Source organism: Thamnophis sirtalis, unplaced genomic scaffold, assembly GCF_051295495.1.
Source record: "Thamnophis sirtalis isolate CommonGarterSnake01/CBP01778 unplaced genomic scaffold, rThaSir2_p1.2 scaffold_2, whole genome shotgun sequence".
NCBI lineage: Eukaryota > Metazoa > Chordata > Lepidosauria > Squamata > Natricidae > Thamnophis > Thamnophis sirtalis.
Genome location: NW_028261382.1, coordinates 65,644,072 through 65,656,022, shown reverse-complemented (window position 1 = coordinate 65,656,022; position 11,951 = coordinate 65,644,072).

Here is an 11,951-nt window from a genome sequence, read left to right as displayed (position 1 = left end):
ACGCCTTCGTTAAGCGAACAATCCCATTGACTTTGCTCGTTGGAAACAAAGCTAGAAAGGTCGCAAATACAGATCCCCTGACCCAGGGATACTGCAACCCAGATGGTTGTAAGTGCAAGGACCGATCACGAGTCACTTTCGTAACTCAGGGTGGCCTTTTCAACCATTTTGGAGCCCATCGGGGTCCCCGCAGTCACACACACAGGCCAAAACTAAATGACAGAACTAAATGTTAGAGAACTTAAAACAGTGTCCCCAAAAGAATTTAAACCAAGGCAAGTGTGATTGGAGACACAAGGAATTTGTCTTTGGGGCAGATGCTCTCAGGGTACATGAGGAGAGTAAAATACACTCATCAAGAATCATAAGATACAACACTTAGTGATAGTCATAGGATACTAATAAGCTATCAGATCATACCAGGAAACAAATGAAAACAATATAAATTGGAAGATGCAAGCAACATGGTTATAGTTATAAGAGGGGAGAGATAGATTCTAGGAAGGAAGAGAAGAAGAATAGTAATACATTCTTGGTAAATTATTTGACAGTGTTGAGGGAATTATTTGTTTAGCAGAGGGGGAAAGTGTCCTTGTGTCTAGTTGTTCTGGTGTGCAGGGCCCTATAGCATTGTTTTGAGGGTAAGAGTTGAAACAATTTGTGTCCAGGATGCAAGGGGTCTGTAGATATTTTCACAGCCCTCTTTTTGACTCGTGCAGTGTCCAGGTTCTGAATGGAAGACAGGTTGGCCATAATTGTTTTTCCTGCAGTTCTGATTATCCTCTAAAGTCTCTGTCTGTCTTGTGGGGTTGCAGAGCCAAACCAGACAGTTTTGGGGGTGCAGAGGACAGATTCAATCATTCCTCTGTAGAACAGAATCAGCCGCTTTGGGAAGTTTGAACTTTCTGAGTTCACGCTGAAAAAACATTCTTTGCTGTGCTTTTTTGATGACTTTTTGATGTTAGGTGTCCATTTTAGGTCTTCAGATATGGTAGAACCTAGAAATTGGAAGGTCCCTACTGTTGATACTGTGTTGTCTAGTATTGTAAGAGGTGGAAGTATGGGATGGTTTCTCCTAAACACCCACCACCGTTTCTACGGTTTTCAGTGTGTTCAGCTCAAGATTGTTCTTGCTGTACTACAAAGCTAGCTGTTCAACCTCCCCGCCTGTTATGCAGATTCATCACTGTCACAAATGAGACCAATTACTGTTGTATTATTTGAAGGGTGGTGGAAAAAGTTGCCGATACAGATGGGAGGTTTCGCAGGATTGCATTGCACTTTTTTTTGGGAAAGAAATAAAATCATCCTTCAGCTGCAGTGGGTTGCTTCTTGGAAAGCTAGCTGACAAGATTGGGGAAATCCAAGCAAGGAAGGTCTCCAAGGCTTCCCTGCCAAGGAGCTGAAGTTCTCCGGGAGGCTTTGCTCCCCCTCCCTTGCATTCTTCCTCTTCCATTTCTCACAAGCAGCCAGCCTGCTCAAGCCCAACACCCTCGGCCAGGTGGTTTAGATTAGCGCCCCCCCCCCACAAAATATCCAGCAGCTTGAAAGATGGCAAATCTGCTGCAACCGGTCGGACAGTGCGTGAGGGACGGCTCTCCCCCCCCCCCAATGCAGCAGGGTGCAGAAATGCCTGTCTCTGCACCCCGTGGCATCGTTCTGAGGCAAGTCCTGAGTGGTTTTTCTCTTTTGGGCTGACACGGCTCGGTTGGACGTAGCCCCAAATCTCACAATTCAGGAGCCCGGAGGGTGGATTTGGGGTGTGTTGGGCTTTTTTTTTGTAGCAGTGGAAAGCTATGATCACAATTGAGCCCAAATTTTCTGAATCTCAGTGAAATGTTGGTTGAGTGAATTTTGCCCCATCTCATGCCCTTTCTTGTGACTTTCTTGTTAAATGAATCACTGCCATTATATCTTTCCTTCCTTCCTCCCTCCCTCCCTCCCTCTTTTTGTGTCCTTCCTCCCTCCTTCCCTTATCTTTCCTTCCCCCCTCCTCCTTTTCTGTCCCTTTCTCCCTCCCTCGTCTTTCCTCCCTCCCTCCCTCCTTTTCTGTCCTTTCATTCTTCTTCCTCCTTCCCTCCCTCCTTTTCTCTCGTCCCTCCCTCTTTTCTTCATTCCTTCCTCCCCCTCTCTCTCCTTTTCTGTCCTTCTTCCTCCTTCCCTCCCTCCTTTTCTCTCCTCCCTCCCTCTCCTTCATTCCTTCCTCCCTCTCTCCCTCCTTTTCTGTCTTTCCTTACTTTCCTTCCTTCCCTCCCACTCTCCTTTTCTATCCTTTCTTTCTTCTTCCTCCTTCCCTCCCTCCTTTTCTTCCTCCCTCCCTCTTTCCTTCCCTCCCTCCCTCCCTCCCGCATTGTAAGCCAATTATTAAGTGAATCTGGTCTCCTCATGCACTTTGCTGGGCTGAAGGTCACCCAAGGGGAATCCTGAGATCCCGGGACGCTGCGATCATCATAAATGGGAACCAATTGCCACGCATCTGATCACGTTGATCGCGTGACTTGCACAGATGCTGCAATATTGTGTGAAAAACCCTCATGAGTCCCCTTTTTCCCAGCCCCACCGTAACTTCGAACAGGCACTATAGGGACGGTTGTAAGTCAAGATCTGCCTGGAAATGGATTGCAGCCGCTTGCACAAAAGCAAGGATTCTTCTAGGAAGAAAATGGAGATTTCAATGCTGGAGGGAAGGGGCTGGTTTTGCCTCAGTTGGGCCGTTGATCCTTGGAGATGGCAGGGAGCCCAGTGGTGCTCGTTGCTTGGATTTCCCCAATCTTGTCAGCTTAATTTTCAAAAAGCAACTTCACCGCAACTGAAGGATAATTTTATTTCTTTCAACAACAAAAAAGCTGCAGTCGTATCGGCGTCTTTTTCCACCACCCTTCATATCATGCAACTTTTCAACACAAAGGCCCATAGCTTGGTTTAAATTCTTTTGGGGGGCGCTGTTTTAAGTCTTTAAGGTGGCATGATTCTGTCATTTAGTTGGCGGTGACCACAGAGACCCCAAAGGCTTCCAAGATGGTTGACAAGGCCATTCAGTGTTACCTGGGCATCACACAGCGATGGTGTCTTTCCTGGCATCCAGTTACACAAGCAGGTTCCAGCTGTGACACAACTTGGATGCATCAAATTTAAGTTGTTTTGTGGATATTGTTGTGGCCTGTTGGCCACCGGCCCCTTCAGCAGCCAAATCAGAGGAGGAGGAGAAGGCGTGGGAGTCAGGATCAGCATCAAGGTAACCTTAGAGCTCCGAGGGGGAAGAGGGAATGGAGCTGTCAGAGAGAGAGAGACAGAGGCAGAGCCTGGGCTGTCCATCAGCCCTCAGATGGAGAGTCAACAGCCCCCAGATCTGGAGGGGGCTGATGAGGAAGAGGAGGAACAGCTGGGTCCAGTGCCCAATGCGTGGATGTGCAGAAGGCAGAGGAAAGGAGAGCAGTGGAAATCTATGGGCTGGTCTTGGGAGAGAAGAGCCACCGCTGCTAGCAAATCCCACCCTAGCTCTGGGGATAAAAGGCAGCGGGCAGAGATGAATAGATGTGGCAGACACCTTCCAGGTAGACTTGTTAGCCTGAGAGACAAACGTTTTTTTACCAGTGCTGCTGGCACTCTTAATGCAGGAATATTTTGAGTGTACTCCAGAGGGTTTGTCGTGTTTGGGAAGCTGGGTCAGAACAGATATTTTAAGCTAAGCTCTTCCAGAAGAAGGGTTAACAGCTGGTTGAGTAGGTTTTCCATCGGAAAATGATGCCTGATGCAACTCCAAACTGTCAATTAGATTCCAATCTAGATTAGATCACAATTGTGTCTTTCAGACATAGCAGGTGAATGAATCATAAACGACTCTCTTCATCCTCTGATACTATCTCAAATCGTAGCAACCTGTTGATTTTCCTCCAACCCCAAACCAAACATTTGCAAGACTCTTTGGTTTGCATGCTGGGTTCAAATCACACTTTGGACCTTCTGTTTGGACGTTCAATCTCGTCGTAGTAAAGGTGCATTACGTCTGAACAATTTGTGGCTCTGAATAGACTTTTATAGGCTTATCAAACATCGTTGTAATGTTAGAAAGTTGACGTCAAAACAGAAGCGTACAAACTGCGGGAAGCTGATTGTGTGGTCAGACGTGGGATGATAGAGAATAAAAGGACTTGGGATTTTAGATCTGTAATTATGACTTCATCGCTCTGCTCTTCCTGAATGCTAGTGAAAACAAGTATTTTTTGATGTTTTATATATTACAATAAGGCAGTGTTGTTCAATTTGGACAACTTTGAAGAGGGGTGGACTTCCACTCCCAGAATTCCCCCGCCAGCCAAGAATTTCTGGGAGTTGAAGTCCATCCCTCTTCAAAGCTTCCCAGTTTGATAAACACAGGGATAAGATCTTTTGCGGTTCCTTTTTATTTTTATATCTCTATAAATGTATATAACCCTCCTGTTGCATAATGCCTTCCTGTCCAACTAACAGAAATAATTTAAAGATTGTCAAAGGTGTTTAAACACATATCTAGTTTTAATAAAATGGAAAAAAAAACCAGATTTTGGATAGCTGTGATTTCACGAACATGTGACGACACCTTTAATTGTGTCCAGATGGAAGTAATAAATTAACAAAATTCGAATTAGCCCTGAAAAGCTCGTTGGACTAATCTCTTGAGGTTCATTTCGGGGAATAGTCTGTGAGTCTTGTAGCCAGACCATGTTTGATGTGGGTCTTACTTTCACCCTCCCTGAAGCGAGGAAAACGTGGGCGGGAAGGAAAAACAGAAGCTTGGAAACGCAAGGGGTAAATTTCTAAATTTGCCAAGCAGTACCAAACTTTGTTGTTGTTTTGCTTTGGAGGATTATTCAGAAAATCTCTTCTCTTGCAGATGCATTTATCTATTCTTCTTGGGAGTGAAACAATCCAATGATCTGGAATATGCAAAACTCTCCCTTTGTGAAGTTTTGTAAAATAAGACCTCGACAGACACCGCAGACAGCTCAAGACGCAGGATGGAAATCTGCCCATGAGCCGTTTAATAAATGCGCTTCTGGACTATTTTGAGGGCCTGAATCCGTGGGATTTGGGTTACAAGGAAAACAAACCCAGGGTATCCTGCGGGGGAAACCTGAATAGCAGTTTTCCTTCATTCCCTTCTCGCCTAAGCAACATCAAAGCCAGGTTAAAAATAGCTTGGTCTTCAAGAAATCCATGCTGGAAAAAAAATTCAGAGTCATTCCCAGCCCTTCTGTATGCCTGAAAGGGGTTCTACTCTATTGTCCTGAATCCCGCAGAGTTAAAATTGGTGGAAATATTTAGGGCGAGACTATTTTTAACAGATTAACAGAGTTGGAAGGGACCTTGTAGATCTTCTAGTCCAACCCCCACCCAAGCAGGAGACCCTACACCATTTCTGACAGGTGACAGTCCAGTCTATTCTTGAAATCTTCCAGTGATGAAGCTCCCACAACTTCTGAAGGCAACTTCTGTTCCATGGGTTGATTGTTCTCACTGTCAGAAAATTCCTCCTTATTTCCAGGTTGAATCTCTCCTTGTTCAGTTTCCATCCATTATTCCTGCTCTGGCCTCCGGGTGTTTTGGGAAATACGTAGCTTGACCTCCTCCTCTCTATGGCAGCCCCTCAAATACTGGAAAATTGCTCTCCTGTCTCCCCTAGTTCTTCTCTTCACTAGACCAGCCAGGCCCAGTTCCTGCAACCGTTCCTCGTATGTTTTAGCCTCCAGTCCCCTCATCATTCTGGTTGCTCTTCCTAGAGTCTCAACATCTTTTTATAGTGTGGTGACCAAAACTGGAAACAGAACTCTAGGTGTGGTCTTACTACAACTTGTAAATGTAATATAGTTGGTGTAGATGTAAAGTGCAAAATAGGCACCTGAGTTGATCTGGTGCCCATGTTGGCATCATCATGCTGTTGTTTCTTCTTGAAAATCTGCTTCAGGTGGACACGGTATGCAAATCCTTGTCTGGCCTTCAGGTGCTTTGGAAAATAGCTTGACCCCTCCTTTCTATGGCAGCCCCTCAAATATTGGAAGATGCTCTCCTGTCTCCCCTGGTCCTTCTCTTCACTAGACTAGCCAGGCCCAGTTCCTGCAACCGTTCATCATATGTTTTAGCCTCCAGTCTCCTCATCATCCTAGTTGCTCTTCTCTGCACTCTTTCTAGAGTCTCTACGTCTTTTTTTATAGTGTGATGACCAAAACTGGATGCAGTACTCTAGGTGTGGTCTTACTACAAGTGTGGTCTTACTATTGGAAGATGCTCTCCTGTCTCCCCTGGTTCTTCTCTTCACCAGACTAGCCATGCCCAGTTCCTGCAACATTCGAATTGGGTACATCTAATTCAAGGAATTGGGAATATCGAGTCTATTGAAAAGAAGGACTGGAGGACTGGATGTTCCAATATTTGAGGGGCTGCCACAAGAAGAGGGGGGTCAATTTATTTTCCAAAGCAGCAGAAGACAAGACAAGAAACAATGGATGGAAACTAATCCAGGAGTAGCAACCTGGAATTCAGGAGAAACCATGAGGACAATTAATCAGTGGAACAACTTGCCTCCAGAAGTTGTAAATACTCCAACACTGGAAATTTTTAAGCAGAGATTGAACCACTATTTGTCTGTAATGGTGTAGGGTTTCCTGCCTAAGCAGGGGTTGGACTAGAAGACCTCTAAGGTCCCTTCCAATTCTGTTAATATCTTATTGCAAGCTGGGGTGAAGCAGACCAAGTTATGCAAAACTATTGCGCTATGTTTTATGCTGGAAAAACTGGAAAGATTAGTAATTCAGGCCTAACATCCAAAACAATAACAATCCTAGGAAAACTTTTTAATTTTTTGCATGTAGCTCCCACCTTCTCTGAAAGATGACAGAAAGCCGCTCGTCTTGTGTCCCAAGAAATGGTTTGGCATTTTTGTTTTGTTTTAGGGATCATCTGTTCCCCTTCTCAATCAAAAATCATCATTTCAAAACAGATTAACAGAATTGGAAGGGACCTCGTAGGTCATCTAGTCCACGCACGCACGCACACACACACACACACACACATTGCCCAAGCATTTCTGACCAATGGCAGTCCAGAAACATTTGGGTTTTCTGCAGATTTGGGTTTTCTGTCGTGGGAACAGCGAAACCGTTTGATCCTGTGTTAGAGAGAGAGAGAGACAGAGGGAGATCAATAAAAAGCGGAATTAAATTGAAATTCCACCAAGCGGAATGTTTTAAATTATTCTAATCACATTGCATCCATTTTATCCATTCATTGGACCTTTCTAACTAAGTTTCAAAATCCTGGCCAGAATTCGGCTGTATTTAGGCACTGTCGAAATGTTACGACTTTGGGATTTTTTAATTTTTGGAAGTGTGCAAGTTCGACAAATAGCAGCAGAAACAGCTGAGCTAAATTTGGGAGTCACTCCAGACTTGGATATAAATCCAATTCGGAACTAACTCCTCCCCTTCCCCCCTTTGGGCTTAACTGCAAGATCTGAAACATTTTTCTTTAAACTTTGTAAACGAGACCACATGTTGCCGTATTAAATATCCCCGATGGCTGGTCCTTGTAGCTTGTGCAGGTAGCTGGATTTTAACCTTGAAAAGGGAAAAGGCGGCCCTGGAATGAATTGAATTACAGCCTTGGCCGCCCAGCATTGGGGGCTGGGCTGAGTTAAGGGAGCGACTGGTGTTTTAAGATCAGAGGGAGATCAAATGAGGAGTGACTTGGTGGTCTCAACTAGGAGGTTGCCGATGAATATGCAGTGCAGGATGGGGTGTGTTTGCAATTAGGGGAGTAGGAAAAGAAGAATGAAAATGAGAAGAGGAGAAAGGAGGAGGAGGAGGAGGAGGAAAAGAAGAGTGAAAATGAGAAGAAGGGAAAGGAGGAGGAGGAAGAAAAGAAGAATGAAAATGAGAAGAGAAAGGAGGAGGAAGAGGAAAAGAGGAAGAACAAAAATGAGAAGAAATGAAAGGAGGAGGAAGAGGGGAAGAAAAAGAAGAATGAAAATGAGAAGAGGGGAAAGGGAGAGGGAGAGGAAGAGGAGGAAAAGAAGAAAAATCAAAATGAGAAGAAGAGAAGAGGGGGAGGAGGAGGAGGAAAAGAAGAATCAAAATGAGAAGAAGAGAAAGGAGGAAGAGGAGAAGGAAAAGAATGAAAATAGGAAGAGGGGAAAGGAGGAGGAGGAAAAAAGAAGAATCAAAATGAGAAGAAGAGAAAGGAAGAGGAGAAGGAAAAGAAGAATCAAAATGAGAAGAGGAAAGGAGGAGGAAGAAAAAGAAGAATCAAAAGAAGGAGAAAGGAGGAGGGGGAGGAAAGGAGAGATGGAGAAGAAGTGGAGATATGGAGAAGGTGAAGAAGTAAAAGAAAAGGAAGAGAAGTGGAAGTAGAAAAGGAGGAAGAGGAGGAGGAGAGGAGATGGAGAGGAAGAGTAGGAGAGATGGAAAAGTGTAGAACAAAAGGAAGGGGAGAAGAGGAAGAGGAGGAGGAATAAGTCAAAAGCAGTCAGGAGGAGGAGGAAGAGGAAGGGGAAGGAGGAGGAGGGGGAGGAGAGAGGAAGAGGGAAGGAAGAAGAAGAAGAAGAAGAAGAAGAAGAAGAAGAAGAAGAAGAAGAAGAAGAAGAAGAAGAAGAAGAAGAAGAAGAAGAAGAAGACGACGACGACTGTGGGGTTCTTGATGCTCTCTGAGCTTGGTTGTTTTCTTACAGATGTCTCATGACCCAACTAAATAACATCATCAGTGTTAGAAGACGACGATTCAAAAGTAGCCCTACCCATGATGAAGGGAAAAAATGGGATGGAGTTACCCAACTTTAAAAACACCTTTAAACCTGAAAACAAGGGGGAAGAAAAGGAGGTATTCAATTTATAACCTGCCTCTTTGCCTCTGACTCATCTTCCTTACTTTTCCCTCTCAACTCCGAAGAAGAGTAAAGGCGTTGAGCACCTCCTGGGTTTATGGTTCTTCTTCCAGGCTGGCCATGAAAACAACGACGAGACCAGGAATGGCCATTGGAAAACATTCTGCACGGCGCTAACGGGTTTATTTGAAACCCCTCCAACCTCCCAAACGGTGGTATATCGACCATAGGTTCTGAATGAGAACCTTGTCCCCTATGCCTCCAGGTGTGAACCTTTGAAATGACCCATGGAAACATTTGGTTTTTTTAGAAAATAAAATTCGCCGTGAAAAATGAAGGCTGCTGCTTTATCCCGTCCTGAGCCGCCGCCTTCTTGAACATAGTCTCCATTCATTCTCTCTGCTGGAAAGGAAGCCGTTCCTTCAATGTCCAACTCCAAATGTGTTTATTTTCAAGGTTTCTAGAGCTGTCCGTCTCTTGTAGAACACGACTCTGGGTGGCTCACAAGAGTAATAAAATTATAGTGGTACAACGAGGGAGGGGGGAAACTCCTCCAAGTTACTGGTCAAACATCTACATTCATTTATGTATACAGGTGTTTTCAAGGTGGGCAATGTTAAGATGTGTGGACTTCAAGTCCCAGAATTCCTCAGCCAGACATATCTTAAAATTCCCAAGGTTGAGAAACACGTATATAGAATTCCCATATCCGTCATCGGATGTTGGCGATCATGATGGCAATTCTGTTTTGATCAACAGCCACAATGAAAAAGTGCTGCTGAGTGTTATCCAAACCAATCCCTTAGATTTTGAAGCCACAATGTTCTTCTTCTGCCTGGATCTCCTTTGTCTTCAATCATTCCCTGGAGGATTAAGTGAAGGATGCCGTATTTTTTCAGGTGTCGCATCTCATTTCCAAAATATTCTAACTTTTGCTTTTTTATGGTTTTGATCATTTCCCTTGGCTTTTCCCAGCCAGCTTATTCCCGTCCTCATTTCTGATTTTGTCAACCCCGTTTATACGTAACAGCCACCTGTCAATCCACATTTCAAATGCTTTCTGTCTGTCTGTCTGTCTGTCTGACTGACTGACTGACTGACTGACTGACTGACTGACTCTATCTATCTATCTATCTATCTATCTATCTATCTATCTATCTATCTATCTATCTATCTATTGTCTATATCATATAATATATCTATCGATCATATATCTATCTATATCTTATTATCTATCTCTATCATCTATATCATATATCATATATCTCTATCTCTACATCTATATCATCTATATCATTTAATATTATCTAGCATCTATATCATATATCTATCTATATCTAATATCTATCTATCATCTATATCATGTATCTCTATCACTCTAGCTATCTACCTATATCATCTATATCATAGTGTATGTATGTATGTATGTATGTATGTATGTATGTATGTATGTATGTATGTATGTCATCTGTCTGTCTGTCTGTCTATCTATCATCTATATCTGTCTGTCTGTCTATCAATCATCTATATCTATGTCTGTCTGTATGTATGTATGCCTGTATGTATGATTTTTCTCACTTCAGGGCAGCTCATGCTGTTAAATTTTTCTAAATTGCTTGGATGATACAAAAACGCAGCTTTTTCCCCTGGAACTTGAGATGTTTTTTTCTTCTTCTCAGCCACAAAACTATTTTTATGCAATGTGTGGTTTTGCCCTTGACCCCTACGCTCTGTTGACAATTGTGTGAGTTTGCAAACAGTGTAACAGCAACACCTAGTGACTGAATACAAGAGTTGGAACAGCAACCTTACTCAAAAGGGGAGGGGGACACATTATTTACACTTCCCAAGCCTGATGTGTTTATTTCAAAGCAAATCTCATCCAGAAGTCCGTCCTTCAACTCCCAGAATTCCATAGCCAGTATGACTGGCTGGGGTATTCTGGGAGTTGAAGTTTAAACTTCTTAAAGTTGCTGAGCTTACAACACACTCTGTCAGATTGATTGAACAGGTGTTTGAAAAGGATACCAATACATTCTTCCTATTTATGCTTGACATGTTCCAGACACTTCTGCCATCTTTTCCCCATCATTTTTCAGAGGTTCCTGAAAAATTAAGGTGTACAAAACATTAAAGGCAGCATTCTGTCATTAAGCCAGGCATCCGTGCAATCCAGGCCCTCCCCTTTGCAGTCATTATGCAGGAGTGTGGGAGGACCTCAAAGGGTAGGGAAAGCCCTGGGTTGCTGAAAAAATGGTCATAAGGACTACCTTTTAACAGATTAACAGATTTGGAAGGGACCTTGGAGGTCATGTAGCCCAACCCCCACACAAGCAGGAGACCCTACACCATTTCTGACCGATGGCAGTCCAGTCTTTTCTTGAAAGCGTCCAGTGATGAAGCTCCCACAACTTCTGCAGGCAACTTCGATTCCGTTGGTTGATTGATCTCACTGTCAGAAAATTCTTCCTTATTTCCAGGTTGAATCTCTCCTTGGTCAGTTTCCATCCATTATTCCTTGTCTGGCCTTCCGGTGCCTTGCAAAATAGCTTGACCCCCTCTTTTTTGTAGCAGCCCCTCAAATATTGGAAGATGCTCTCCTGTCTCCCGTGGTCCTTCTCTTCACTAGACTAACTATGCCTGGTTCCTGCAACTGTTCTTTGTATGTTTTAGCCTCCAGTACCCTCATCATCCTGGTGGCTCTTCTCTGCCCTCTTTCTAGAGTCTTAACATCTTTTTTATAATGTGGTGACCAAAAATGGATGCATGATTCTACCTGCATGATTCAGTTGTTGGCCGGTTTGATTTTCAATCACAATGGAAAGTGGTTTGTGGAATTTGAAATCTTCAGTTTTGGGGATCTCTCAATGTAAACCAGTCACTCAGGAGCACAACTCTTGTCAATCTGCAGCATATAATCTAATTCTCTCTGCTTCTCTCTGTGTCTCTGTCTCTGTGTCTGTCTGTGTCTGTCTCTCTCTCACTCTTGCTCTTTCTCTCTGTGTGTGTCTATCTCTGTCTCTCTTTTTGTGTGGGTGTGTCTATCTGTCTCTGTGTGTGTGTCTCTGTCTCTCTCTGTCTCTCTCTCTCTCTTCTG